This window comes from Pungitius pungitius, chromosome 7, assembly GCF_949316345.1.
Source record: "Pungitius pungitius chromosome 7, fPunPun2.1, whole genome shotgun sequence".
Lineage (NCBI taxonomy): Eukaryota > Metazoa > Chordata > Actinopteri > Perciformes > Gasterosteidae > Pungitius > Pungitius pungitius.
The window spans coordinates 13,337,723-13,363,446 of NC_084906.1; the positions used below are offsets into that span (position 1 = coordinate 13,337,723).

Below are 25,724 nucleotides of genomic sequence, written 5' to 3' on the forward strand. Positions count from 1 at the left end.
GCCTTTAATACGCGGTGAAGAAAGACTCGCATTTTGTCTCGTTAGGGCTAACCATTCACACAGACTTACCACCCCCACCCCCTCCACCCAGAATATAGAACGTTCGACTTGCTTTAGTCCCGTTTCAGCGAAGACACCAATGGGCTAATACTTGAGTCTTGCCTTTGAAGTTTTAATCACATATGCGCATGTCTTCCACTCACACACTCACACGGGCACAATACATTCGCTGAGATAAAGTGACTGCAGTGTGTGACCCATTTTGCAGAGGCAGGATTTTGCTTTCCCGATGATGGGGTGTGAGTGAACGCGAATGCACAACCAGTATCTTACACAATGATGCAGCACGACAGGCTTTTAAACCTTGAAAAAGAAGTCTCAGGTTGTTTCTTGGTAAAAAAAAATGCTACTGTGACACTATGCCCCCCTCTCCCCCCGCCATAATGCCGTTAGCCATACTCCACGCCATGGAGACAGGCCATCTTGAAGGTACTCACAAATGGCAAGAAAAGAGGAATCGCGATCTTGAGTCAAAAATTCAAAAAGGTAGTTCACGAGGTGTGCTGTGGAATATATTTCATGTTCCTCAAGTGTAGCAAAAAGCTTCAAAAAACCCCTGTACATGCTCCTCAAGCAGTTAATAATCATTGTTTCACGGTGTTGGAGGAGAAGGGCGGAGATAATGTTTTGTGTCGAGATAACGCGGTGCCTTATTCCTGCCGCCTCCTGTTAACGCATGAGACAAATGGAATAGGCGCATCGCCTTGGAGCCATCCAAATGAGGGCGTCTGCCGTGAAGTGAAGTGAAGGAGGAGGAGGAGGAGGACAACGCCGACGAAGAGGGAAGGGGGGCAAGTGCCACAAAAATCAGGGAGCGGCTGCTCGACCCTCGCGGCGCATCACGGCAGCAGTCAAGTGAATGTAGAAAACAAGGGAAAGCTTTGCGGAATATTGATTTAATGCCGCAGCCGGAGCAGAGGAAGATGCGCGCACTAGATTACATGCGCTCTATTTCCCACCCATACAGAACCTTGAGTTGCTTTGCCTCCACACTCTGGAGAACCAGAGAGGGGGGTGTTTTTGTGTCTGTTTTCACCCAATGTGAAGTCCAGTGTAAAAAAAAATCAACTTATGAATATAATAGAACAGCATGAATATATAAAACCTACGCTCCCTTTGTTTCTATTCATATCAATTAAGGGATCTTACTGCTCTACCACAGTACCTTTGTTGATATCCACCTTTAACTCCAGCTCCCCTTATCCTAAACAATGAATTAGCTTTGGAACATGTTAAAATGTGTTGTAAAGGTTGGGTTAGGTCTTAGCACCAATAACTGGAAGGCACTAGGGATTGGTCAAATAAAAATATTTCAGACGATAAAAGGTGTCATTATTTTGTAGAGCATTAACTTCTTTCTTTTGTATTTCCACTTCTTTTTATATCATAAGCTGGTAAAAATGACGGTATTCCTTATATTTGAGCTATGATCGTTGCTTTGTTAAGTACAATTTTAATATTATCCCCAATCCACATGTATTACCGGCATTACCCAGCAAAAACGTGTTATTGGTTGAATACAAAATTACAGAAATAAAGTGTTAAATATGAATTGCATTAAGGATGAAGGTCAATTGAATGACACGGTTCTCATCATCCGGTGAATGTATCTAACTTCCACCTTGACGGATACAGTTACTGTTCCTACGCTATATCGTTTTACATGTTACTTTCTTTTTTGCTGTTGAAATCTTAGTTCTGTACATCATAACGCTGAAAACGTTCAGCTCCAATGATGCTTCATTTAGAATGATCCACCAAGTTGACAGTAACGTAGACCCACCAGACATTTTCATTCATTCCTCTTTATTAAAGAGACAGAATGCTTGCATGCCCTCTGTGTAACTCGTACATGTCAAAAAAAAGAAGAAGATGATGATCTTTGGAACAATTTGTTGTTGCAAAGACCCCCCCACCTCCCCCTCATCTCCCCTGGCTATTAAAAATTATGCACAGTGAGCGGCACTCACATTCTTGCGCACGGCCAAGAGAGGAGGCGCCCGCCCTCCCGTTCTAGGCCAATGGCGCCACAGGAGCCTCATTATCCTCCGGCCCGATAGGCCAATAGCGCAGCTCTCCGCCGCTCACGTGACGCCTTCCTGTGCGCTCCCTCTCCTCTCAGAATCTCGATCCCGGCGAGTGCGAGCATCACTGAAGACTTGACACCGGCGGAATCGGACGTCCCCCCCCTCCCTCATCCCCAGTGCTCCCCAGACTGAACCAGGTGTCCTTCTTATGCGAACGGGAGCGTCGTCCCACGTCCTGTCCGCGGCAATCTGTCCGCTTCCGCCGGAGGGACAGACTTTTTTTTCCTTCTTTTTCCGCGCCCCAATGTCAGAAGAGGCGCAGACCCGAGACAATGACGCCCAGAAGTTATAGAACCGTAAGTAGCACGATTTTGTATTTTCTTGTATCTCTTTTAATAGATGACGTATTGTTCCCATTACGTAAAGTAGAAGTTCTATTGATCTAGTCCTATTTTAGTGGACTTCAGTTTTGACTGAATGTCCTAAATGACTGCGTGTATGACTTTCCGAGTGCTTAGTGTCTTTTTATTTTTATTTTTTTTAATTTACAAAGGCTTCATTCAAATGTGAATTAAACATTAAAAACGGTTCGATAGTCTCATTTCACAAATTTGACTTCGCTCGACGCTTGAGTTCAGTTCGCGAGCGGAGCTCGTTTCGTCCGCTCGACGTCCCTCGCGCGTCTCAGCGAACGTCCTCCGCGTGTGTGTCTGCGCGCCATAGCATGACATATAGAAAGAAAAAGCTCACGGCAAACCCGCTGACCCCAGACAGGCTGCTCAACCGGTCCACACGGTTCAATGAACACAATTAGGAGGGGGGGAGGGAGGGATGGTGGAGTACTTGAAACGCACTAAAACAGGGCTGCACTTCAATCCGACCCGACAGGCAGGATGAGGGTGGATCTTCAATACCATTTGTGACATCCCTAATGCTGCCACACACACACACACACACACACACAAAAACTGCACAAAACTGTAAAATGTTTTTCTTGTAAATCTTTCTTCAAACATGTTAAATGACAGTGAATTTGACAGACAATCAATGTGGTCATGTCTTTCCACTAACCCTTTTATTGATTGGAAATTGGGCGACAGACGGGTCAGAGGAGGAAGAGGAGGGTGTGAGGGGGGGGGGGGGGGGTGTCAAAAAATGTTTGTACATCTTAGAGGCAAAGCAACCTGTGACCTCTGATTTTCCTGATTTTTCCACAATCAGAAGGGAAAGAGTGGCGGGCCGGTGCCATTTGATGTTTTGAAAGGCTTCAGATGGCTTTAATTAGGACCTATAAAGTCTGTCTGCCCCATTCTCTTGAGGCGGCGCTCTGGAGAAGCGAAAAGGGAGGGGAGCTGAAAAAAAGAGAAGAAAAAAAAACAGAACAGAAAGCGACACAGAAAGTCACTTCATCGAGGGATCGTCTAATGAAATTTTTATAACCCTTGGTTTTTTTTTTCTTCTTCTCGTTACTCCCTCCCACCCTTCTTTCCTTGATGCTGGTGGTAGACGAAGCCCTCTTATTCCCTCTTTGTCTGGCTGTTGAGTTATCTGCATCCCCCCCCCCCCTCCCCTCTCCCAGGCCCTCGACCTAACTACCACCTACAGTCGGCCAGACACCTGAAGGCTAGACATAATGATCAAGAGAAGTTTCAGTCCGTCTGGAGCAAAGCCAGTTGTTTGAGGTTTTCTTCCTCTGCTTCTCCTTCTTTTTTTTCTTCTTTTTTTTTCTTAATTCATTCTGGCCCGGATGGCACTATACCCGTGCCTCTGCCTCCTTATCCTTTCTCCATCCACAATCAAGACCCCGCTATGTTGCGTGTGTGTGTGTGTGTGTGTGTGTGTGTGTGTGGCGCAGAGTTGCAGTTGCATCGCTCCTGCCACTGTGCAGCCTGTATGGATGTTGGATGGAGCGTGGGTGACTCACACAGCTGCAGTACACACGCTCATGAGGAAACATCAAAGACTTCTGTGTGTGTGTGTGTGTGTGTCTCAGTGCGCGCGTGTCAGAGTGAGATTTCAGCTAAGCTGTTCTGACGAGCCTCTGCAGGAATATGGCCTCTGTGCCTTTTAGTTATTTCGATTTGGTTCATTTACTTGGCTTTTTAAAATTCTTTTAAAGCATTTCTTATTTGTACGAAGCCTATTTTGATTTTTTTTCTCTAAAGCTCGACGTTGTCCCTTTTTTCAGTTTTTCTCGTCTTGTTTTCCGTCGTCTCTGGAATTTAAAAGAATTGAATAAATATACTGCTATTAATGAACTGGAGTTGAATACCTTGATCTTCCGAAAGGAACATTAAATAAATTTGCTGCTCATAGCTTCCATTTTGCCCGTACTGGAGTTTTTTTTTTTTGCCGCACCTCGAGTCCGACGGTGGGCGTCTTTAAATTCCGTTTGTTAGCCGATGTGGCTTCTGGAATCGAGCTCCAGGAAATTAGAAAAATACTAATTGGAAGCGATAAAATTTGCTTTGATGTGTTCGCTTTCATTTCGACGGACGTATTCGTCTTCGAGAGCGTTTTCTCAATATGTGTTGGTCGGGGATTACGTCATTCGGCTGCTGCTGGGTTCGCTAGATAAGAAGCTAGCTCGCTTTATGGAAAATGGCCGATTGGAGTCTTTGTCTGACGGCGCAGTGGAAATCCAGACGTACGGACTTGAACGTGATGTTTTTCTGTTTTAGTCGAAAGAGCCTAATCGCTTAGGGGGCTGTTTTTGTCAACTATGTCATTTGTTTTTATAGACTTGTTTGTTAGAAGATTATCCCCTACCAGCTGGGCTCCCTTCGTACCCTCAACCTTGTAATCTTCTCAGATATGACATTTTTTTAAAACAAGTGTACAATTTGCACAAAGCTCCAAACGGAACCCGGCCACAGGTTCGCGTGTGTTTTCCGCGTATCGTCGCGTCAAGGAGATGGAGGATTTGTCTTCCTCTGCCACCACACTTTGAAGGGGGAAGCAATAAAAGCTCAATGGGTGCAACAAGCTGTTTTTCCCCTCCTACACTTTGAGGCTTTCTACCTGGAGATGAATAGGAGGCCCCTCCATAGCGAAGGGGGGGGAGAAGACAGCATTTTATTGAAGGCTGAGGATGTGGGGGGATGCGCCGCAGACACTCCGTGTGAAATAGTCCAGTCGTACCGATTTGCCAAATAGCACGGTCTACTGAGATGAAAAAGGAGAATAATCATTATTTCAGGTGAAATAACGGCATCATTTTCTATATCAGCCGTCTGTCAACATGTTGTGAGCGGTAACAATGTATTGAGGCTTAAGTAGGTCAGGCGGGTGTTACGTAAACATTAACAAGCTGTCTCGTTAAATCCCATTTGATGTAAAATGCTGTCTCCGTGCCGCGATAACACAACGCCAATGCGGATGACATTGGACAATCGCAAAGCCTCAGATTAGGATTCACGGTGACCAGATTTATGCGTGAAGGAGTGAAGTCACGGTCCGGAATGTAAATGGCGGAGTCATTCAATTACCACTGTGCCCTTTCCCTGGGAAAGGTCCCCAACCGTGAAGAGGTTAATTGTTTTTGAATGTCCGTCCGAGGGGAGAAAATGGGCGAACCGGAGGGATAATTGAGCTGCCGATAGTTGAGTGGATTATGTATTACTGCGCCCCTTCCAGAGGAGAAAGGAAAAGGAGGTGAATGAGAGGGGAAGGGGCGAAGGAAAAGGAAGGGGTGGGTTGAAAGGCCTGCGTTGTGCGTGACGTGCCCCGCCGCGGTTGCCTGGCCTTCTTAGGAAGATGGAGAACTCCAATCCTGTTTAGCCCACAAAGTGACCCCTTGACCCATGGCATGCTTCTCCCTGCTCCAGGTGCAAGCCCTCACTGCTGGCAGCTCACACACAGAAAGCTGATTTTTCCACACGCTGTGCGAGCAATGGGGGTGGGGAGACATTTACTGAAAATAAAAATCTTCTCAATGTTTCCATTTCTATTTTCAGGGGTTGAAGATCCAAGCCTTCTGGACGGGTTGGTTATTCAAGGCCTATTCTAAAATTGTGTCGTCACTGAGAAAGGGTGGAGAAAAAGATGATCGGACGTGGCGCAGTAATCACAGACAGTTAATCGGAGGGATGTCATGTATAATTAGTACAGTATTTGATAACACCACAGCAAACCACCACAGGCCATTAGGGAAAGTTCCCTGATGCCATTAATGGGCGTTAATAAAGTACAAGGAAACCAGGATGGAACGAGCCCTCTGAACGGCCCACTGGCTTAAGCACCGTGAGGTTAATGGACCAATTTACATACTTTCTGCTGCCATCTGCGTGGAGTGACAAGGCAGATGCCCGCTGCTCGCTACTGTAGCTCGCTGCTACTCAACGCAGAGAAATGGGTCAGCTCCACAGAGTTTTGGTTCAGCATTTAGCCTGGGGTCAAAAACACTAATTTAATTAATTGGGAAATCAATGATTCTGAAAAGGTCCTGTACGAATATAGTGATCAACCAGACTGCGTGTGTAGTATGCTTGATCGGATTCAACCCTGCTTCATATGGGCAGATGAACCCATCAACGTTCAAAGTGGTTGCGGTGGATGGGGTCGGATTTGACTACAACTCTGAAGGTCACCAGCCGAATCGATTGTTCTCAATAAAAAGTGAGGCTTATACGAGGATTACACCCTGAACCCTGACTCATTAAATAATGTTAATAAGTCAGGAAGAAAGGACTGATCTTGGCTTCGGGGCAAAGACTGAGTTGACGGGCCCGATCCGGAGGAATCAGCGCTCACGTGTCCGGAGACTGGGGCGAAAGGAGGATCGCTGTGCGTCCACCTTCCTCCCATCTCTGTCATCTGGGGTTTCACATCACAGATCCCGCCCCCTCCGAGCGCTCTTTGAGCCGAGAAACACCGCGAGCTCTGTTGGCGATCAATAAAGCAGTATTTAAGTAAAGGGATAAACCAAAAAGAAAAACCAAAGGCTCTGGCGTCTCTCCCCCTGCCTGCTGGAATCAGATAAGGCAGCAGGGCCTCGCAGGAAAGGTGGTTTGGCCCCAGGGCTGCTCCTCATGACGGAGATCCCTCCGACTGGCAGCCACCTCGGACCGATTTGGTCCGCGAATTAGAAAAAAAACCCAAACGTCTTTGCGTCTATCTGGTCGCTCTCTGATACATGTACACATGGAAGAGCAGTTTAAGGGTAAAAGGAAGCATAATGTCTAATCCCCGCTGCTCTCTCTCTCTCTCTCTCTAACCTCTGCATGTTCCTCCATGGATGATGGCTTTCACCTCATGCTTCACTTACATGGTTTAAAGAAAAATAAAATCACGCCGGTTTTGCTTCACAATGTGTCAGAGCTGGTGCGAGTGTTCGTCTCAGATTAGCTCTTTGTGCCATGAGGAGAGAGGAAGGAGGAGGAGATGGGGGGCGGGGGGGGGCAGGAATGGTGGAACAAAAGCACCGCGATCCCAGTTGAAAGGAATCCTTTGCACAGTTTTATGAAAGCTGTGTTTGTCCGGTCGAGTTGTTCTATCAGAGCCTAACAGCGAGCGCGGTTTTAAAATGAGGAGGTGAGCTACAAAGCTGGCGAGGTGTCGGGTTGGAGTCATTTCTTAGCTCAGCGCTCTCCAGGTAAAAGAAGATTATGCGCTCTGGAGTTTTTCCCTTTCTCTTTCTTTAAAGAAGTCTAATTTCTAAAGATTTCTCTGAGCTGAAACCAGCGCAGCCCGAGCCTCTGTTCTCAGAGCTCAGCTTGTACAACGGCTATGTGTCGAAGATGAAAAGACGTGGCTCCAATATATTCCTTTTAAAATCACCCCTTAAAACTGCATAGTTTCAATTGTGTTTAATTCAAAAGCAACTTTAAAAAAAAAAATGATTCCAACTTTTGAAACTTTAAATAGGAGGGTGGTACATTTGCGTTGAATGAGAGTTCAGGTAAGTGACCTGTTTTTTACTCAGACAAAAGGAGAATCTGTTATTTTGGTTTCAGGGCCCCCTATGGTAATTCCTGGTGACTCACTTCTTTCCAAACCATTAAGGCTTTAAAACTTCCTTTCGGATGAACCACACAAATTCCGAGTTTTATCGCCGATGGGGGACCATTGGGCATAATGAAGTTCTGTTTCTTAGCACGAGTTTGGGAGGCTCATGATTATAAATGCTTTTCTCATTGTCTCCCATCATCTCCTGCCTAATTGAAGACAATATAACGAGACAATGGGGTCTCGCTCATCATTCTGCATCGACGGCATGCTCTATGGAACGTGCCAGTCGGTTAAAAGCGGGGTGTTTTTGTAATGGGAGGGTTGTGTGTGTGTGTGTGTGTGTGTGTGGATACTTGAATATGCTCCAGCTTGTTTAATTTGCACCAAGAAGATGGACAATTAAACAGCAGCTCCCGGGAGGTTCATTTCTGTCAGCTTTCCCACTTCATGGCCGCTTGCTCTTGAAAACCTCTCTCGGATGTGTCTGGGTCATGCATTAGGGGGTGGGGTGGGGTTTGTGGGTGGGAAAGGGGGGGGGGGGGGTTGCGCGGGGGCCTGCGTCTGGAGGGGTTGTCTCTGATGATTAGGACAGCCGAGTATAGGGAGAGTCCCTTAGTGCCTGGCCTCCTTCACCTCCCTAATATGTTCTGAATAAGTCCCCCTCCGCTGTGCGTTTGTTGTTGGGTTTGGCGGGGCGGGCGGGGGGGGGGGATTATGTCTGGCCATGGTTTAGGAGTGTTTGTCATCTGCCCCCTCGAGGCCTGCACCGGCTTCTTTGTCTGAGCGTCAGGCGTCGGTACAATGTCAAATCACACAATGTGGCTCTGCAATCGGGGCATCTCAGGTTAAGAACTGACACAGGGTTTCATGGCCGTATTTATTGTGTTTAAACATTTGTTTTCAATTTCAATTTCCTCCATATCAAACTAAAATATTGCAGACACTGCATATTCATTTAAAACTCCAGACTCCATAAGCCCATTCTGCAGTCGCATTTTGTATTTTTTACATGTCCGTAGATATTTCGTGTTGCATAAATGAAGATATTCTCAAATGGGGAGAAGCACATTAAGAGATGTGTGGTTAGTTGCTCAAAACGGGATCTGCCATTTTGCACTTTGACGTTCGACTGCAAAGAAAAATCCATCACACAAGCGGTAGCAACGCTCATTTCTTTGCAGACTTATCAATAATCCAGACTGCTCCCGCAGTCGCAGCGTGCATCCTTGCTAATCTACGATGGCTAGTGTGAGAAATCAATCAAACTCTTTTTTTTCTAATTCAAACAGGCGCTGTTGCATTGCTTATTACCCATTTATCCATTCTTGAAAATGCTATCACTAATGTTGTGTCACAAAGCTAACATAGAGGGCTCCTGTAAAATAAGAAGATAATGCTTGAAATCCATCAAAAACAATAACTTCCCTTAAAAACAAGGCGTGATACTTGCTTCATATTAGTTCATATATAAGGGCCTATTTAGTCTGGAATTCAGTGTCATGGTCTCCGAGGTGTTTCTATAGTTTCTCACAGTGCATCTCTGTATGAAATTGGCAAGAAAGATTCATTCATCTCCACACAATGGCTAACAAAGAGGGCACTGAGTCCTGGCCAAATATCACAAGTGACATTGAAGACAAACAAAACGGTCTCGCTGCAAACTGAGGAGGCGAAACCTCCAAATGAATGGTAGCAGTGGGAGAAAATATTTCTTTTGCATTCAAGTCCCTTGGCCGCTTGGAGTACGAGGAAATGGCAAACATTCCTCCTTCCCAGTAACAAAATATGCGCCAAATCTGACTTCCTTCTATTTCTGCACAACGACATCTACAATTTCAATCTTCATTTATTTGCTTAGAATTGTTAAACTGAGTTATTATCCTGATTTCGCTACAAATATATAAAAATATCGAAATTGTTGCTTGCGGAACATTTTTGGCCTTATAAGTATTTCCACCTCATTTGGCCGTGCCTAAAGGTAAATTAAAACTATTTTTAAGTGTTTGAATAAGCCCTTGAAGTATTGTGTCTGTAATAGTGATAGTGGAGTAAGTAATTGTGTGTGTGTGTTTTCCTCGGTTTAGGGTAAAAGTCTCGTCCGACCCACAGATATATAAATATATATATATATATATATATATATATATATATATATATATATAAAATGTATTTCTTAGTGCTTTTCTTTAGCCTGTTTTCTGTTGTAGAAGAAGGAGAATGTGGCTTGAATCTCAGCACGATTTTGGCGGATATTAAAACAAAATGAGTTCCCACCACCCAGAGTCCTCAGAGGTGAGAAAATGTGGAATCTAATGAAATAGAAATTGTTCTCGCACACAAACCTCTCTCTTTAAACACCTTTTGAGATTTGGAAGATGTTGCAGACGGTTGCGGTAGATATATCAGCCTATGCAAATCAGCTGTGAAATGATTCTTTTTTTTTATTTTTTAATGTGATACGAGGAAGCCAATGTAGTATTGATGATCTCTGCGTGAGCTGGAAGCCTCGTAGGCTGGCGTCACGTCTCCCACGTTTCTCCCAGAAGGCAATCTGCTTCCTCAAACGCTGAAACACACGCGCGAGCCACCGCTTTCCCCTCGCGGCGCGGCAGGAGTCGGTCTTCATCTGTCCTCTTGATTGATGAAGCAGGCGCGGCAGGGTTTCCGGGAGAGGCAGGAGTCTGGATCAAGGCTTTGCGCTGCATCACTCGCAACCACGGCACTAACGCACACACACACACACACACGCACGCACACATTAGCTCTCTTCTGCTCAAGCACTTTTTTTTCTCCGCTGTCTCCGTCATGTTCTCTCTGTGTCTGTCAAAGCAAAGACTGGAGACACAGGCAGTGTAGACGTGCATACTGAGAGACATGACATTCACAGCAGTGCTGACACATACAATGTCGTGGCTTAGACAGCGTGACACCCACACACACACACACAGAATGAATCGGCATGGCCTTGGCCGTGCGTCTTTTATGAACATAATGTTTTGGATTAGTTGGGGTTAATGATCCGATTGCCTTGGAGCTGCCATGATGTTTGTGGATCTGTGTGTGTGTGTGTGTGTGTGCGCACACATACGTTTTGGGGAAAAGGCAATGTTCTACTGTGCTATGTCTCCATCACTTCGAAATGAGAGAGGCCCAAGGCCCCGTTACAAGAGCGGTACTTATGCTATTAGGGAGATGGTTTCGTTGCACTAGCAGTGGTACCGGGACAAAACGGCTAAAATTACCTCTCTAACCTCGGTGGGCAGCTCAAGTATTTTTTTTTGCATTAATGGGAAATTATATGTTGTGTACTTCTACTACAAATCGACTTTGGAATATCCCGCACATGTGTCTGAGTCGTGTAAATCTAAAAGCTTAGGAATAGAGCTGGTTCTTTCAGAACAAAAATAGAAATGCAGTCAGATTTTTTTTTTCATCTTTACTGTGGTTCTTAAAATAAACTTCCCTGTCCAAACCAGAAATAGTCCTCTGCAAACAACTTTTCTTTCTGTCAACTGGAGTCGGTGGGTTCCATGAGGGTGTAGTCCCTCCAAGCCCACCACACACCCACACCCAACCCCCCTCCCCAAAACACACCCTGAGAAAACCCTCACATCGACAAAAAAGTAGTGGAAGAGAGAATATAAAAAGAACTGTAAGACCCCCCTCTCTTTCTCTCGTCCCTCCCTACATCCATCCTCTGGCGTTCCTGACGAGGCATGCCTCCGTCCCCCGACAACCGGCATCATCCGGGGCAGGGCAAGTGGGGGGGGGGGGGGCAAACAAAGGAGCACTGTTGCTGGCTCGCTGGGGTTTATGCGCAGGGTCCACGCGCGAGTGGAGGGGGTGCAGGACGGAGCGAGACAGAGAGGGTTTATCATTAAGAATAGAGATTAAAAATGTGAGGAGAGCAGGGGGAGGGGGGGGGGGGTCTGTTCTCCTCACAGTAATAAAGAAGACAGTTATTTTTTCACACGCATCCAGACACACACACACACACACACACAAGCCTTGCTGCAGTTAGTTTGAGTGAGTGGGAGATGCAGGGGAGGGATGGGGATGGTTCATTGTTTCCCCGCCATTGTACAACATTTGCTTAACCCTCACGCATTATCTGTGCAGCTGTATGCTGCAAATAAGATGGGGCGAAAAGCGTGTATGTGTGTGTGTGTGTGTGTGTGTGTCTGTGTGTGTGCGTGATGCCTGGTGTCACAGCTGTTAGCACTATCACCGTAAGACACCACCTCCACACATGCACACAAACCGCAGTTTGTTCAAGATAAAATCAATCTCCGAGCGGGACAATTACAGGTCAACTTGGTCAAATAGAAATTGAGTGTTGAAAGGGACACAATAACAGGCAGGTATGCAAACTGTAAACGGGCCGTACAGGGAGAATAATAACCATCATCAAATGGCTCCTTCTTTTTTCCACTGGTAACTAGTCCTCCCTGACCTCAACCTCAACCGTATTCCTCCATCTTTCCTCTGCTCTGCATTTTTCTAATGCGCAGTGGTGGTACTAACAGTTTTCTGTCCTCTTTCCTGTCTATAAAGGGTATAAAAGAGATGGCAAGTGAAGAAAAAACCCCAACCGATCTAAGCCTTCGCCGCAGAGGGAAGGAAGGGAAGCTCAAGAGCAAATGAGGAGAAGACGAGCGATGAAAGAGAGGTAGGAGAGCTTGGTTCCTCCCGTGTGTGTGTGTGTGTCCGTCTGTCCTCTGTTTCCCTTACACCTGATTGTCTGACTGAACTGTGCACCTAAAGGGTTGTAGGGTTGCCTGTTTTCATGCATCAGTGTGTTTTTGATATGCATTTATGTGCGTCTGTTTTTGTCTTTGCATGTTGGACACAAAGACAACTAAAGTCCCCCCTTCTTCCCCCGTCCCTCTATCTGTCTTTTTCTTTCTTTATTTACCCCAAACATTTGATTGGTACGGTATATAATAGAATTCATGATTAATATGATATTTTTTTATATTTCTTAGTTATATTGACTGTCTAACCAATGGATGAAACATTTTGTTCAGTAGCATACATTAGCTTGACGTCATCCACTTAAAAGTGTTTCATTTATTAACAAATCTTTTTAATGTAATACAGAATTCATCAAACTAATTCATTTCCCCTTTATATTAAATAGGCAATACATAATCCCAAGACGCCATGGACACTAAAAGTATTATCATATTATAATAATCTACCATGATCTTTTACAAAATCTTTAAATGATATACAGTATACGCTTTGGTAATGAATTTCACCTAAAAATCGAACATTTCCTGGATGCAGGTTGTAAAAACTATACAAAAGCATTACTTAAAAAAGAAAACGTATTGCCTAAAGGAAAAGAAACCGAGCGGTACTGGGAAAAGAGGCTCATATTGTTTCACCGGTTTCCCAAAGCGAGCAGCCGCAGAAAGTAATCTTCTCCCTCTGTGTGAGGCTTAAAGCAGCAGAATGTCATTTTCTACCATGAAGGCACAGCGAGGACGGCTGCCACAGCACACCGATAGTGGTTCACAAGTAGAGGCAGTGTGAGGAGAGGCAAAAATATTTTTTCTCAGTTCTGGTCGTCCTCAGAGGTTAAAATAGCAATTGTGGTATTTTTTTTGTTGTGGCCCTTTTCTAATTCAGTCCAGTTTCATACTTTCAATCCCTGGAGGTTCAGTGAGATTCTTACATACATATAAGTCATTTACATGATATTGCATTATCAATGTGGTTGTTGTACAGTGTTATTATTGTTTGCTCCATCAATGTTCATGCACAAAATTATGTTTTCATTTTATTTAATATTTGTTTTTTTCCTCCATTTTTTTTTTTTATCAAAGCTGACTTTAATAAAAAGTCAACTTCTTCTTCTTTCAGGATTTCCTTAGAACGCATAAATGTTAAAATATGTTTTTAATCACTTTAACTGTACCTCACAATAATAATTTTGACAGCTGACAGAACAAACGCAATTCAGCTTACTTCAGTTGAGCTCAACTCATTTTATATCAGTCCAGTCCAGTCCAGCCCAATTCTCTTTTCTATTTTCTCTGTCTTTCACTCTCACCCACATACTTTAAAGCTGCCTGCGCCATGTACCTCCCTCTTAGTCTTTCTCTCACTAGTCACACTGCTTTTGCATGACCGAATCTTTGTTCAGTCCACAACCACCGAAAAAAAGAGCAGATTGATGTTTTAAAAATAATTAAAAAGGGTAAAATGGGAAGCTATCCTCTGAGGGATTGTCTAAGGCTAAAAGTAAGGCATTTGAATTTTTTGAATCCCCAAGGTTTCACGTCTATGTCCATGTCACCCCGGGTTGGATGTGCAACACATCAACCAAGATGGATGAGTCGGGTCACGGGTCGTACCAATGTACACAAACTCCTTTGCCTTTGGAACGGGTCAAATGATGCGAGCGTGGTCTGGGGAAGAGAAGGAAGGGAAACGGTGGTGGATGTTGTAAACACGTGTCCACCGCTCTCTCGCTCCCCCCCCCCCGTTTGCCTCCCCAGTGTGTTTGCCCTGTGTGGCGGCAGGAGGAGGCCTTTTCGGGAGCAGCCGAGTCTGCTTAAGCTGGCTTTAGACGCCGCTGGGCCCAAGAAGCACCGCGGTGCTCTTTTGCTGTCCGTTTACTGCACATGTTGCACATGTTGTGCATGTCGAATGCACGGTTACGCGTCACACAGTTTCATATTTCCCAAAAAACGCACACGTGGCAAATGACAGGCAAATGAGTCACTCCGTCAACTCGTATTGATTCACTGCAGGACCGGAGGACAGAGCGAGTAATTGTCAGGTTTCACGCTCGCACCAAATAACCGGTAAATGATGGACGGTGCGTTACAAAGGCGATGGGGGGGGGGGGGAACATGCTCAGTAGCTCAGTAGGGGGAGCAGGCATGAAAGCCTGATGGACAAGTGTCGAAAATGGTAACGTTTGTGTCCGCACAAAGGGAAGCAGAGTGCTCTTCTATCAAAGCCCCCCCCCCCCCCCCCCCTCAGCGAAGACACCCACCAACCAACAGAGGTTTAGGATTAGAGTGAGAGCTTTTATTGAGTTTGAAGCCACAGCAGTATCAAAATGACTGGATGGGGGAAAGAGTGATGAGGATGAGGGGGCAGATATTGAAAAGATTAAACGGAGAAGGACTGTGGTGGGCAGATGAGATTTCTGAGGGAGTAGGATTGCACAAAAAGAGGGAAGATGGGAGATGTTGGGGAGTGAGCATGAGAGAATTACCCACAAAAGGGAAAATCAGTGTAGAATTGGTAAATAGAAAGGAGGGGTGAGAGTCTCTGGTGTTTATATAATTTCATAAAACATTGCACTTCCTGGGCTCTAGTTGCAGCGAGAGATGAGACTTACCTGTTTTATGTCAAAATATTTTTGTAATTCTTGTTTTGCAAAAAAATGAAGAGTCTCCAAAGAGACGAAAATAAATGAGATCAGTAGGTTCCGTACTTTAATGATCCCTTTAGAGTTAACTGGTTGAAAAATAAATTTGAATAGGGAACGATTGAGGTGGGAATAGGGGGAACATCCAAAGACGGCAAGTGAAGAGTGAAATTGCAATGTACTGCTGTTCCCAACAATAAACTCTTGCGTGAGAAAGAACACAGTTAAAGAAGGAACAGGACTTATTTATATTTGACTCAGCAGGAAACGGTCGTAGAAATGTTGACGTTTCTCCAAGGAGTTAAACGCTGAACTCTTGAAAATCTTCACAAGTGACGCTTGCCATCGTTAGGAAAGCAAACATTTTCTTTTCATTAAGTGCTTGTCTAAGGAACCCTGCCCGACTCCACTCCCACTCTGCAGCAGGCACATGGACCGAGTCCTCAGAGGCGCAGAAAAGCTTTGTTCCACACACTCATCGAAAAACGATCTGCTCCTCAACTCAAGATATGTTTCAGTATTTTTAACACAATATCAATGTTTGGTTTCAAATGAGACCGTGTCACTTCAAAAGACTTGGGAAGCGTGACTCAAAGAGGACAATAAATAGATAATGATCCATGCCAAAAACTTCTTTTTTTTTAAATGTTAACTTTAAGTCTTTAACTACATCCAGATATTTCATTTTAAGACTAACCAGATATTAGAAGAATAGGAGGAAATAGCCGACAAATGAACAGTGTCATCACTATTTAATATCTAATATTTCTTTTTAAAGGCTTAAAACAAATCCAAATCTGGGAAAAAATGCCAAAACAGACACGGTATATCACCGTCATATCATTATGTATAATATAATTGTACATTTTCTAATCTTTAACGATATACTTTAATTGTTGCCCTATTTCCCTTTACATCCAGTACTTCCAGTATTTGCTGCGTATTTAAAATGAATAGTAATTTCAGGCATTCAGGTTCCTAAACCAAAATGTAGATTCCAGCATTCATTTGAATCTTTTGTCAGTGATTCACACCGAGTTCATGAGCCGTGCACTCAACCTTTGCTTATTTTGATAGCGGGGGATGGGGGGGGGGGGGGGGGGGGGCACAGGGATGTATTGTGGCTCCACTTGTCAAACCACAGGCGCTGTACAACAGTTGCCTTTTTTTTGTGCCGGGTTTTATCAGTGGGTGAGAGAATGAAAAAGAGTCAAAGGCCCCCCCAAGCTTTCCATAATGCGTCCCGAGAGGAGACAAAGGACCCGCATTCACTGCTGGGCGTCGATAAGGCCTGTCAGTAGCGCGCCTGTTGGAGGCATTACCAACGCACACAAACACACGCCGAGTGCAGCCGGGTACTTATTCCTCTAGCCATTCTCTATTTCCACGCTCACGCGCATCCATATTTGCGTGCGTGCCAGAGAAGGGGAAAGGGGCAGTCGGGCTTGATTTTGAAATGAATAAAGCCAACGGCAAAAGATCAAAGGTCTTTACGGCAAAGAACCTCAAAGTTAATAAGCTCTTGAAAAAAAATAATACAAAGTTTTACTTTAACATTTTTATAGCCACCTTGCATTTACAAAAACAAAAAGAGTGTGGTTGGATAAGCTATTAGGGTGTGGGCGTAACCCCCCCCCCCCCCTCGTTTACCCTCAGGAGGAAGACTGCACCTCTGTCTGGGTCCTAAGTAGATGATGGAGCGTAGCTCGTATTCCCATTCTCATTCATTCGTTCTCATTAGCTCAGCCCTTGAGAATAGATGTGGGGCTGCTTAACTTTCCTCGCTATTTCCCGGCCAAAAGGCAAGTGTTGGCACGGGGTCATTAGCCTCACTGCTCGGAACAAATGGCCTCTGATACAATCCCCGCTGAAATACAAGCTGAGCAGATTAACCCCCTGATCCTTGGTGGATAGCATATTGAAAACTAAACCAAGGAGCGGTGATGACCAATTTCTCTATTTTTAGCCTCATCCATCTTAAATTAGCGATTTTGTGCTGGTGTTGGTTGTTTTTGCTGCAGCCCCTTTTAAGTTGCTTTCTTTTTTTAGAGGGCTTTGGATCTCTATGCACTTCGGCTAAACATCACAGTTTGCCTAAAATCCCAAAACACGGTGAGAGAAGTGGGCCGAGGATCAAAGCTGGGAGGATTTGTCTGTCACAGAGCTGCTGGGGTCGGCCTGTGCATCTCTCTGTGTCTTTATATCCCTTTCTGGACATCAATCGGTTTCCCCCCTCACACTGCCAGCTGAAAATTATAGATGATAAAAATAACAGTGCAGTCACAACAACCTCCTCCCTGGAGCAGACGCCACTTTAGTGTCGGGGAATTTTTTTTCCTCCTCTCTCTTTCATCGTAGTGTCAGGCTTCGTGCAGGTTTGGATGTTATTGGTTTTTCATCCCACCTCTTTTGATATAGTTAAACAATTCACCCGCTTGATTGTATTTCGTTATGAAAATAACTTTGTACTGTGAACATGATGTCAGGGTTTAGTGTCAGGGTACATGAAGAGATAATCCAACTGTAAACAACATAAAATGAAATTGTCCGTGTGAAAACAACTCCTCGCATTGCTGAATAGGTTTATTTTCATCTTGGGTCAATGTCTCTGTGAGGTTTGTGGCCTGGTGGCGGGCGGGTGGCTTAGATGTCTGTTTTGGGGCAGAAAGACACACCCCGAGGATGGATATAATTAAGACGAGTGACGAGTCTTTTCTTTTTTTGTGAGGAAGGAGAGTGTTTGGGCAACTGCTCTGGGTGGTCTAGCTCTACGTGCCTGTGCTTGCTTTATTTTTAAAAAAAAAGACACAATATGGTAAGAACACAGACATGTTGTGACTGAGCACAGAGATCGGTGCATATCTGTATGTTCGGACATAAAAGGTAAAGAAAAGCAAACTGTCGTCTTGTTAGGACATGGCGCAGCAGATTTAAATATACGTCTGAAGTGATCAAAGCGGTTGGAAAACATACCTGACATTCATAGAGGTAGACATGCACTTACAAATGATTCGTTCACTTTAACAAGGACGGAGTGTCGGCGCCCTCTGCATTTCATCACAGAACCAACTTCGACTACTTTTCACATCAGGCTATTCATCTGGAAGCCTTCATCCAATCAGTTAACAGTTGGATGCTGGCCTTCACTTATGTGTTTACTTAAAATAGACAAATAAAGGTACCATTTAGAGCATACATAGTCCTCCACTCTCTGAGACATCTAGTACCCTGACCATTTCCCATTTCAACCCTGGGTGGCCCAGTTGAGCCCCTTAACTCTTGTTGTGTTGGTGCTTTTTTTGCCCATTGAGCCATGCACAGAATTAGCCAAATTGAACGGGTGTGTTGGTTACATTCTTGGCGGGTTTGTTTGCTTGACCTCGCATCCTCTAGAGCAGAGCCATCACCTGTCTGACTAGCAATGAGGTGTTTTTGCCACTGTTGCACCACTGGCAGGCAAACTGCTCCATCATTCTTCTGACGTGGAACACTACAGTTTAAAAAAGGCTCAGGCCTGACCCCGGACAAAATAACAAAGCAACGATGGTCATTAAAGAGAAACATCTAACATTTTCAATCTAATCCATCCCAGACTTTTCACCAACTCAATTAATGCCGAACAAACACAAACATCCATTATACCATCGAACCTGACTGAACCTTGATATGCAACCTTTTTCTTTCCATCCTTGTAAATTGGCTCATTTAGCCACACATCTTTTATTGTTGCATATTATTTTGAGGGGCATAAACCTGTGGGTGGTCCCGTGCATTTTTTATGTACTGAGAGGCACACAGATCTGTTCATAAGTTATAAATTGGTGACTGCGTGTGGGGACCGTGTTTCGTCAAGTCTGCTTACTCGGAGTAGAGGAAGAGGAGGCCATGGAGTGGAGGAAGTTGAGAAAGAAGCATAGAAAGGAGCGGTAGCTGAGGAATACGGTCCTTCGGCAAGGCATGAATAGTAAATGGCGTGCATATTGTGGCAGATGCAGGCAATTGAACAGTTGAACTTAAGAAGAGAGGCGGGGGGGAGGAAGTTCTTAGTGCGGCATAAAAGCTTTAATTTCTCTCCCATCTGTGGCACGCAGCTTTCCTGCGTGGCACCGTTTCACTGTATTTAACATCAAAGTGAAGTACGAACAATCCAGGCAATTTTTCATCTGGCCAAGGTCGTTGTTCCTTCCCATTGAATGTAGATCCGGCTCAGAGGAATTCAGAGGAACCATTTCACTGGCAAGCCACCTTTCTGCCACGTTTTGGACAGAGCTTTTATTCTTTTTCCATGTGCTTTCATTCGCAAGTAGGTTTGCAAATATGCACATTTCATTTTTGGAATTTTCAGGTCCATTTATTACATCTATGGTGTGTTTATTTTTCTACCCTTATGGTTTTGCTACTGCTTTATATTTCATATGCGACTCACTGCATGTAATATGAAGCAGGGCATATTACTACTACAATGTCAATGTTGACGATGGCCTCTGACTCTTCAGAAATGTTGGCATTGTGGGCGTGGTCCTGGATAATATTTAAGCTAGAAGACGTACCTGTTTACAGTGTTTACACAAACCAAAAATGGAACTGGTTTGGGCTTGTGAAGCATACTTAGAGGTTTTTGCTTGAAGAAAAAAAGTGAAAAGAACTCTTAGAACTACAAACAGGAGGGGATCAAAGAAATCAGCCAGAGCTGCCAAAAACGATGACTAGCTTAGTTGATGGGGAACATTAATGCGCTTATTGACTACAAATGAACCCTTTAATGTATTTATTTATAACAGATTATATTATATTGTATCCCATTTGAATTGGCACACTCGGAATGGTTAATTTGTACTTAAAATGAACTGTAAATGAATCCCATTAATTGATAATACCACCGTTCACACTTCTTTTTCCCGCACTCGAGGTCCAGTTGGAAAGTCTAATTGTACGTTTGTCAGTTTGCAAATGTCCTAGTTTTTTTTACACTTAATATATTTTTTAACCACTGTAAATAATTCATGTTCAATAGAATCTAGTCGACTTAAGATGTTATACTTTTTGATAATTCATTCTGTCACATCACTCCCACCCTTCATGTGCTGGGGGCACATCAGACACCAGTTTCTGTAAAATGCATCAGAGTCAATGCTGCCATTATGTCGCCATTCCTTTTTGTGTTAAGGGAACGTCCTAGAGAACATTAGTGACATTTCATCATTACTAGAAGAGACGTAACAGCCATCGATTGTAACACTCAATCACTTGGATGGTTTTCATCTGAGAGCAAATGGGCTTGGAAAGCTGATTGCATACTTTAGTGTTAGCTGGGCTCTTGTACTTGTTTCTTCAAACAACTTTGGCTACTTTTTTTTTATTTTAGCATAAATCATGTGTTAATGTAAACGCACAGTGGCAGCTTGTCATTGTTTCTCAAGACCACCCAGGATCTAAATAGGAACTGGATCGGGTGTCAATGGGTTTGTTGTACTTATAACATTAAAGGGCAAACTTACTAGAACTAATACTGTTACGTTACATAAGTCAGTTAAATAATAATTATGTTAAATAATGTTCACGTCACCAAGCCACTGCGTTTAATGTCCCAAAAAATGCTCTATCAAAAAACACCAGAATTGAATCTCTGCTCTCTTCTCTTGTGTTTGCATTCTGTCCAGGTCCAGACATGAAGGGCGCATGCATCCACACACAAACACACACGGGGACCGGCACCTAGAGTCTGTCTGCGGTCTGCCTCCTCCCTGCAGCACCGACACACAACACGCCTGCTACGGTGAGAATCTGAGACCACCGAGTTAGACCATAAGAAGAAAACAAGCTCATTATGCGCTGCTATTTTGTCCTCTGAGTAAATTTAAAGCCAAATGGACATCTCTGAATTCACAAATTAAAGGGTATTAGCTGGTCAGTGATTTAACCTCTAAAAATGAGTTTGCTAGTGGACACAAGTAACTAGTTTGTATAAATGATCCAATTTGGATGACTCATTCTGGAACAAATCTTAATTTATGCAATTTCATTTTCATTTTAATTGTACGCTGTCATGCATGCCATTTTGTGTGTGTGTATGTGTGTGTGTGTGTGTGTGTGTGTGTAAGCACGTTGCTGCTTCATTTTTCTATTTCCATCAGTCAAAACCAATCTCCACCGGTCACGTTTAACAGCCGCAGCACATAACCCGTAAGCGCCCGTATGCGACCCCCGTTTCCCACCCCGCGCCCCTCCCAGGCGCACCGGCATCCCGCTTTGCCCTCCATCCGAAAAACAACAAAACAGCCGTGCTGAAATTGCAATGTGTGCGTTAGGTATTCGCCGCTCTTTGTCTTATCTTTTTTTCTCGCTCCGCTAGTGTGTTTGGAAGGGTTCAAAGTTCATTTTGACGTTCATTAAACATTAAACAGCTGGCCGTACTTCATGTGCGTCTCAGGTTGCCGTCACTGAAGTTCACAGAGAGGTTAAGAAGGTACTAATGCAGTTCTAGACTCTAGAGTTTTTGGCCTTCATAAATTACATTCAATAATAATTTGTCCTAGTGAACCCCGCTTAATCAACTGTTTTGAACACAATTACTCATAAGTAGGGAACAAATATATTCAAGGATGTATCCAGGTTATCCCATTGAGGTGTGTCAATAAAAAAAATCCACTAAAAGTGAGGATCTGATTGTGTTCCTGTGTTGGATTCATGTGTTTCAATAAGCCCACATGGCAACATCACAGCATTGCAGTTTGATCTGAGAAAATAGATAAAAGAACATATTCTACGATTGCTGCTTGAATGAAACCGTCTCCATCCTTATGGTTTCTAGCTTCAGGTTAACGGGAGCTCTCACAACAACCGTGGTACTCAGCCGCTTTAATGACACACTCCATCAATTCAGCTTTGCCTGCGCGGGGCTAGCTTGCTGAGCGTGAGGGAGTGTGTGTGTGTGTGTGTTCTGGCTATTAAAGCACTTGAGAATCAGCGAGCAAGGGACTTGCACCGCTAATGGATGTGTCTATTGATGTTCCCATTTAACAGCCCACTGTAAACGATAGGGCAATGATTGTGTTGAAGACGGAAGGAGGTAGGAGAGGAGAGGAGAGCGGCTTGGCTAGGCGATGATAATGACATGGAAGGTTATTATTTGGGGCCCTGCGGAGTCTCTATTGTGTGTGTGTGTGTTTGAGAGAGAGGCACTCCTCCTCCATCTCTCGCTCCTGTCGCTCTCCCAGTCTATTGGCTATTATTCAATTCTCACTTTTACTTCCCAGTTTGCCCGTGTCTCACTACTACTGGTTTACTGCTCACATCCTATTGTATATGCCTGTTGTAAAACGTATGGGGGGGGGGGGAGTCACTTTTTTTGGCGGTAAATAGAATAGCAGAAAACGTAGTGACGGACAGGCAGAGAAGTTCTTCATTGTGATGTTCTTGGGATAGCAGCTTCCCTTTGAATTATTAATTTACTCACCAGTGGTTTCTCCAGCTGCGGGTGTGTGTGTGTGTGTGTGTGTGTCCTGTCGGTTCCCATCAGCGTGTGTGTGTGATGAATATGAATACAGTCAGTCAGCCTGCTGGTCTGGCAGGAGAACCCCTCCAGCTGGACTCAGACCCCTGCTCCAGTGGGCCCGTGTGCGTTTGGTGTTTGTGGTTGTACACGTCAGCCTTCATCTGTCAGGGGCGCGACGACCTGAGGAGGATACGACAAAACATTTAAAAGACCCACAGCTGCAGCACAAGAGGAAATGCAGCCCCTTGTTCCATTTATTTACACCTACAAATAACCTTTACAGATTAGAATATAATATAGTTAGATAGGAAATGTCATGGAACATGAACATGTTTCAGTGCATGTTCAATCCTGCCAATCTTACCTTCTGTCCTGCTTGTTTGCTTTGCAAATTGTTTGCAAAAGTCAATCTCTCTCTTTTTGTGTCTGTAATCGCAGGGCAGCAGATAAAAGGAGAGACGCCATTCCAGCTGTGAGGAGACGGAAGAAGTCAACATACACACAGACACACACACACACACACACAGAGCTGGAGGCGCGTGAGCAGGTGAGCATTAAGTCAGGCAGCTAAACAGATCACGTCGCGGTATGATATCTGCAGACAGGCAGACAGAGGAGGCCGGTCTGTACCTGCAGGCAGAGAGCAACAACTCGCAGCCACACTCGCCAGGAATTTCCTCCTCCTGAGACAGAGAGAGAGAGAGAGAGAGAGAGAGAGAGGCTTCTTTTGACTGTGTTTTAGGCAAATCAAAGTAAAAGCCTAATTACAAACCGGCCCGCAAATACTCAATTTCAGATGCTTAAACAGCATTTTTAGATTAGAAACCAGAAACAAATATTTACTACATTATTTTTATTAAAGCATGAGAGACCTGTACTTCAGGCCAGCGATGCATAAAAATAAGAATTTATTGAAACATTACTAATATTAGCAATGAAGGCTGTTTGTGTTATTCCTCAGATTATAAACCATCTAGATTGTAAAACTTTCTGTTGCTGTGTTTTTATATTCAAATCAGGTCATGACGAAAAAAAAATGTATTTCTTTGTAGTTTCCCACCAGGCAAAGGTTTGCTTTTGCACCTGAAATTACTGTTATGGAGTAATAATCATTTGAGGCTATAGTTAAGAGGATAATGAGATGAACTCTCCCAATATTTACCCTTCTTTGGTTGATCTGCATAGTTTTCAATTGTTGGCTTTTCATTCATAAACAACCTGCTCAGCATATGTATGCAGCCGTCTGTGGTGTCCATAATCACATTCAAAATAATTACCCTTTGGGGAAAACCCGTTACCGAGTTTTGGTTTCTCTACCGAGCAGCATTTCCCTGAACCAACTGGGGTTTTTGTTTGTGCTTAAGAAACCTTAATGGCAGATACTGAATCATTTATTTCGAACTTGCGATGTACTACTTTTTTTGGATGCATTATCCACATTCCGTAATCACTGTTATTCTGAAGCTGTTGTTTTTTTTCCTTTTACAAAGATCTCTCCGTATTTAGCCATAAAAACGCACCAACAAACGTGTCCCAGTCCCAGCTCTCCCCACACCAACCACCACATCCACTTCTCTGAAAAATGATCCAGTGGTTAAATGCCAGAGCTGTCTGTGCCATTAAGGCCAGCGCGTTTGACGGAAGGGCGACGTTACATGCCCTCTCCCCTCCTCCTTGCTCTGTCTCCTCTCATTCCCCTCATTCTCTCCCCTCTCCGTCTCTCCCCTGACGGCACCCCCCCGCCCCCCTCTCGCCACCCCGCCAACTCTTCTGTCCCCTCCCTACCTTCACCGCCCCACATCCTGGTTTGAGGGCTGATGGGCAGACCGCGTCATTCAAATTAGGGCCACATCGTCAGCTCGGGGCCCTTGTCTCTCTGGCTGCGTGTCCGGATCTCTCTCGCCCTGCTGTCAGCCTCGTCCTGCGGCCAGAGAAGACCTTATGAAGCAACATTACTTCTCATCCACTTCTGTCAATTCCAACTCTGTCACTCAAATCACGGCTGGCGAGAGTGGAGAGGGGCAGGGTTCGGGGGGTGTCCCTCGCAGCAAGGACTGTGCTTTTTGGCCCGGGCGTCAGGAGATGTGTCAACAGCAAGCCGACTGGATTTGTTTTTAGGTATTTTTCGAGTTGAGAGAATTCTTAGTTTTTTCGCTCCAGGTCTTCAGTGGGAATGACGGAGGAGAAGCGGCTCTTGTGATCCGAAGGAGGAATGAGAAGTAGCACGTTCATCGCTGCCAGTTATTTAGTCGAATATCCTTCTTTAAACATTCTTTTAACATTTTAACCCTTTTAAAAATAGTTTTCCTTATAAAAGGATTATTTGTCAGGGCAGGAGTTATCCAGCGGATCATCTTAATGACTTGTAGAGTCTGTAGAGTTTGAGCGCCTTATTTCCATATCATCTTACCACATCTTGACTCACTGCCACAGTTTTATTGTCGAGTCTTTTAATTGCCACATCCCCCTCTGTGGCATCGGCTTTTTGTTCTCACCAACTGCATTTTTCTATTCCCGATAATAAGCAACGATGATTCAGACAGAAAAAGAAAAAAAAAACTTTGCTCGAGTTGGGTGACAGTTTCTTTACTGGTATTGCTGCAAGCAGAAGAAGAAAAAAATCCACGTAGCCACATCATAGCGAAACAACAGACGCCCTTGTTGTGGATGAGTCGATAATTTCATACCCAATGTCTTTCTCATCTTCTACCTGGCGTGAAGCCCTCGAGGCTCCGGTGCCTCTCTAGAGGCCGCGCGCGCTGCGCTTCAATACATGCGACTGGCTGCGAGCTTCACCCAGGTG

General features: G+C 44.4%; 1 long non-coding RNA gene across 1 annotated transcript; it reads left to right on the forward strand.

Annotated features, from left to right (window-relative positions):
- Positions 1 to 2,207: 2,207 nt before the first annotated feature.
- LOC119216952 (uncharacterized) lies at positions 2,208 to 24,214 on the forward strand. Its single transcript, XR_005120180.2, has 4 exons — positions 2,208 to 2,443; positions 12,591 to 12,705; positions 21,087 to 21,202; positions 23,360 to 24,214. It is a non-coding gene; the product is annotated as an uncharacterized LOC119216952 (long non-coding RNA).
- Positions 24,215 to 25,724: the final 1,510 nt, after the last annotated feature.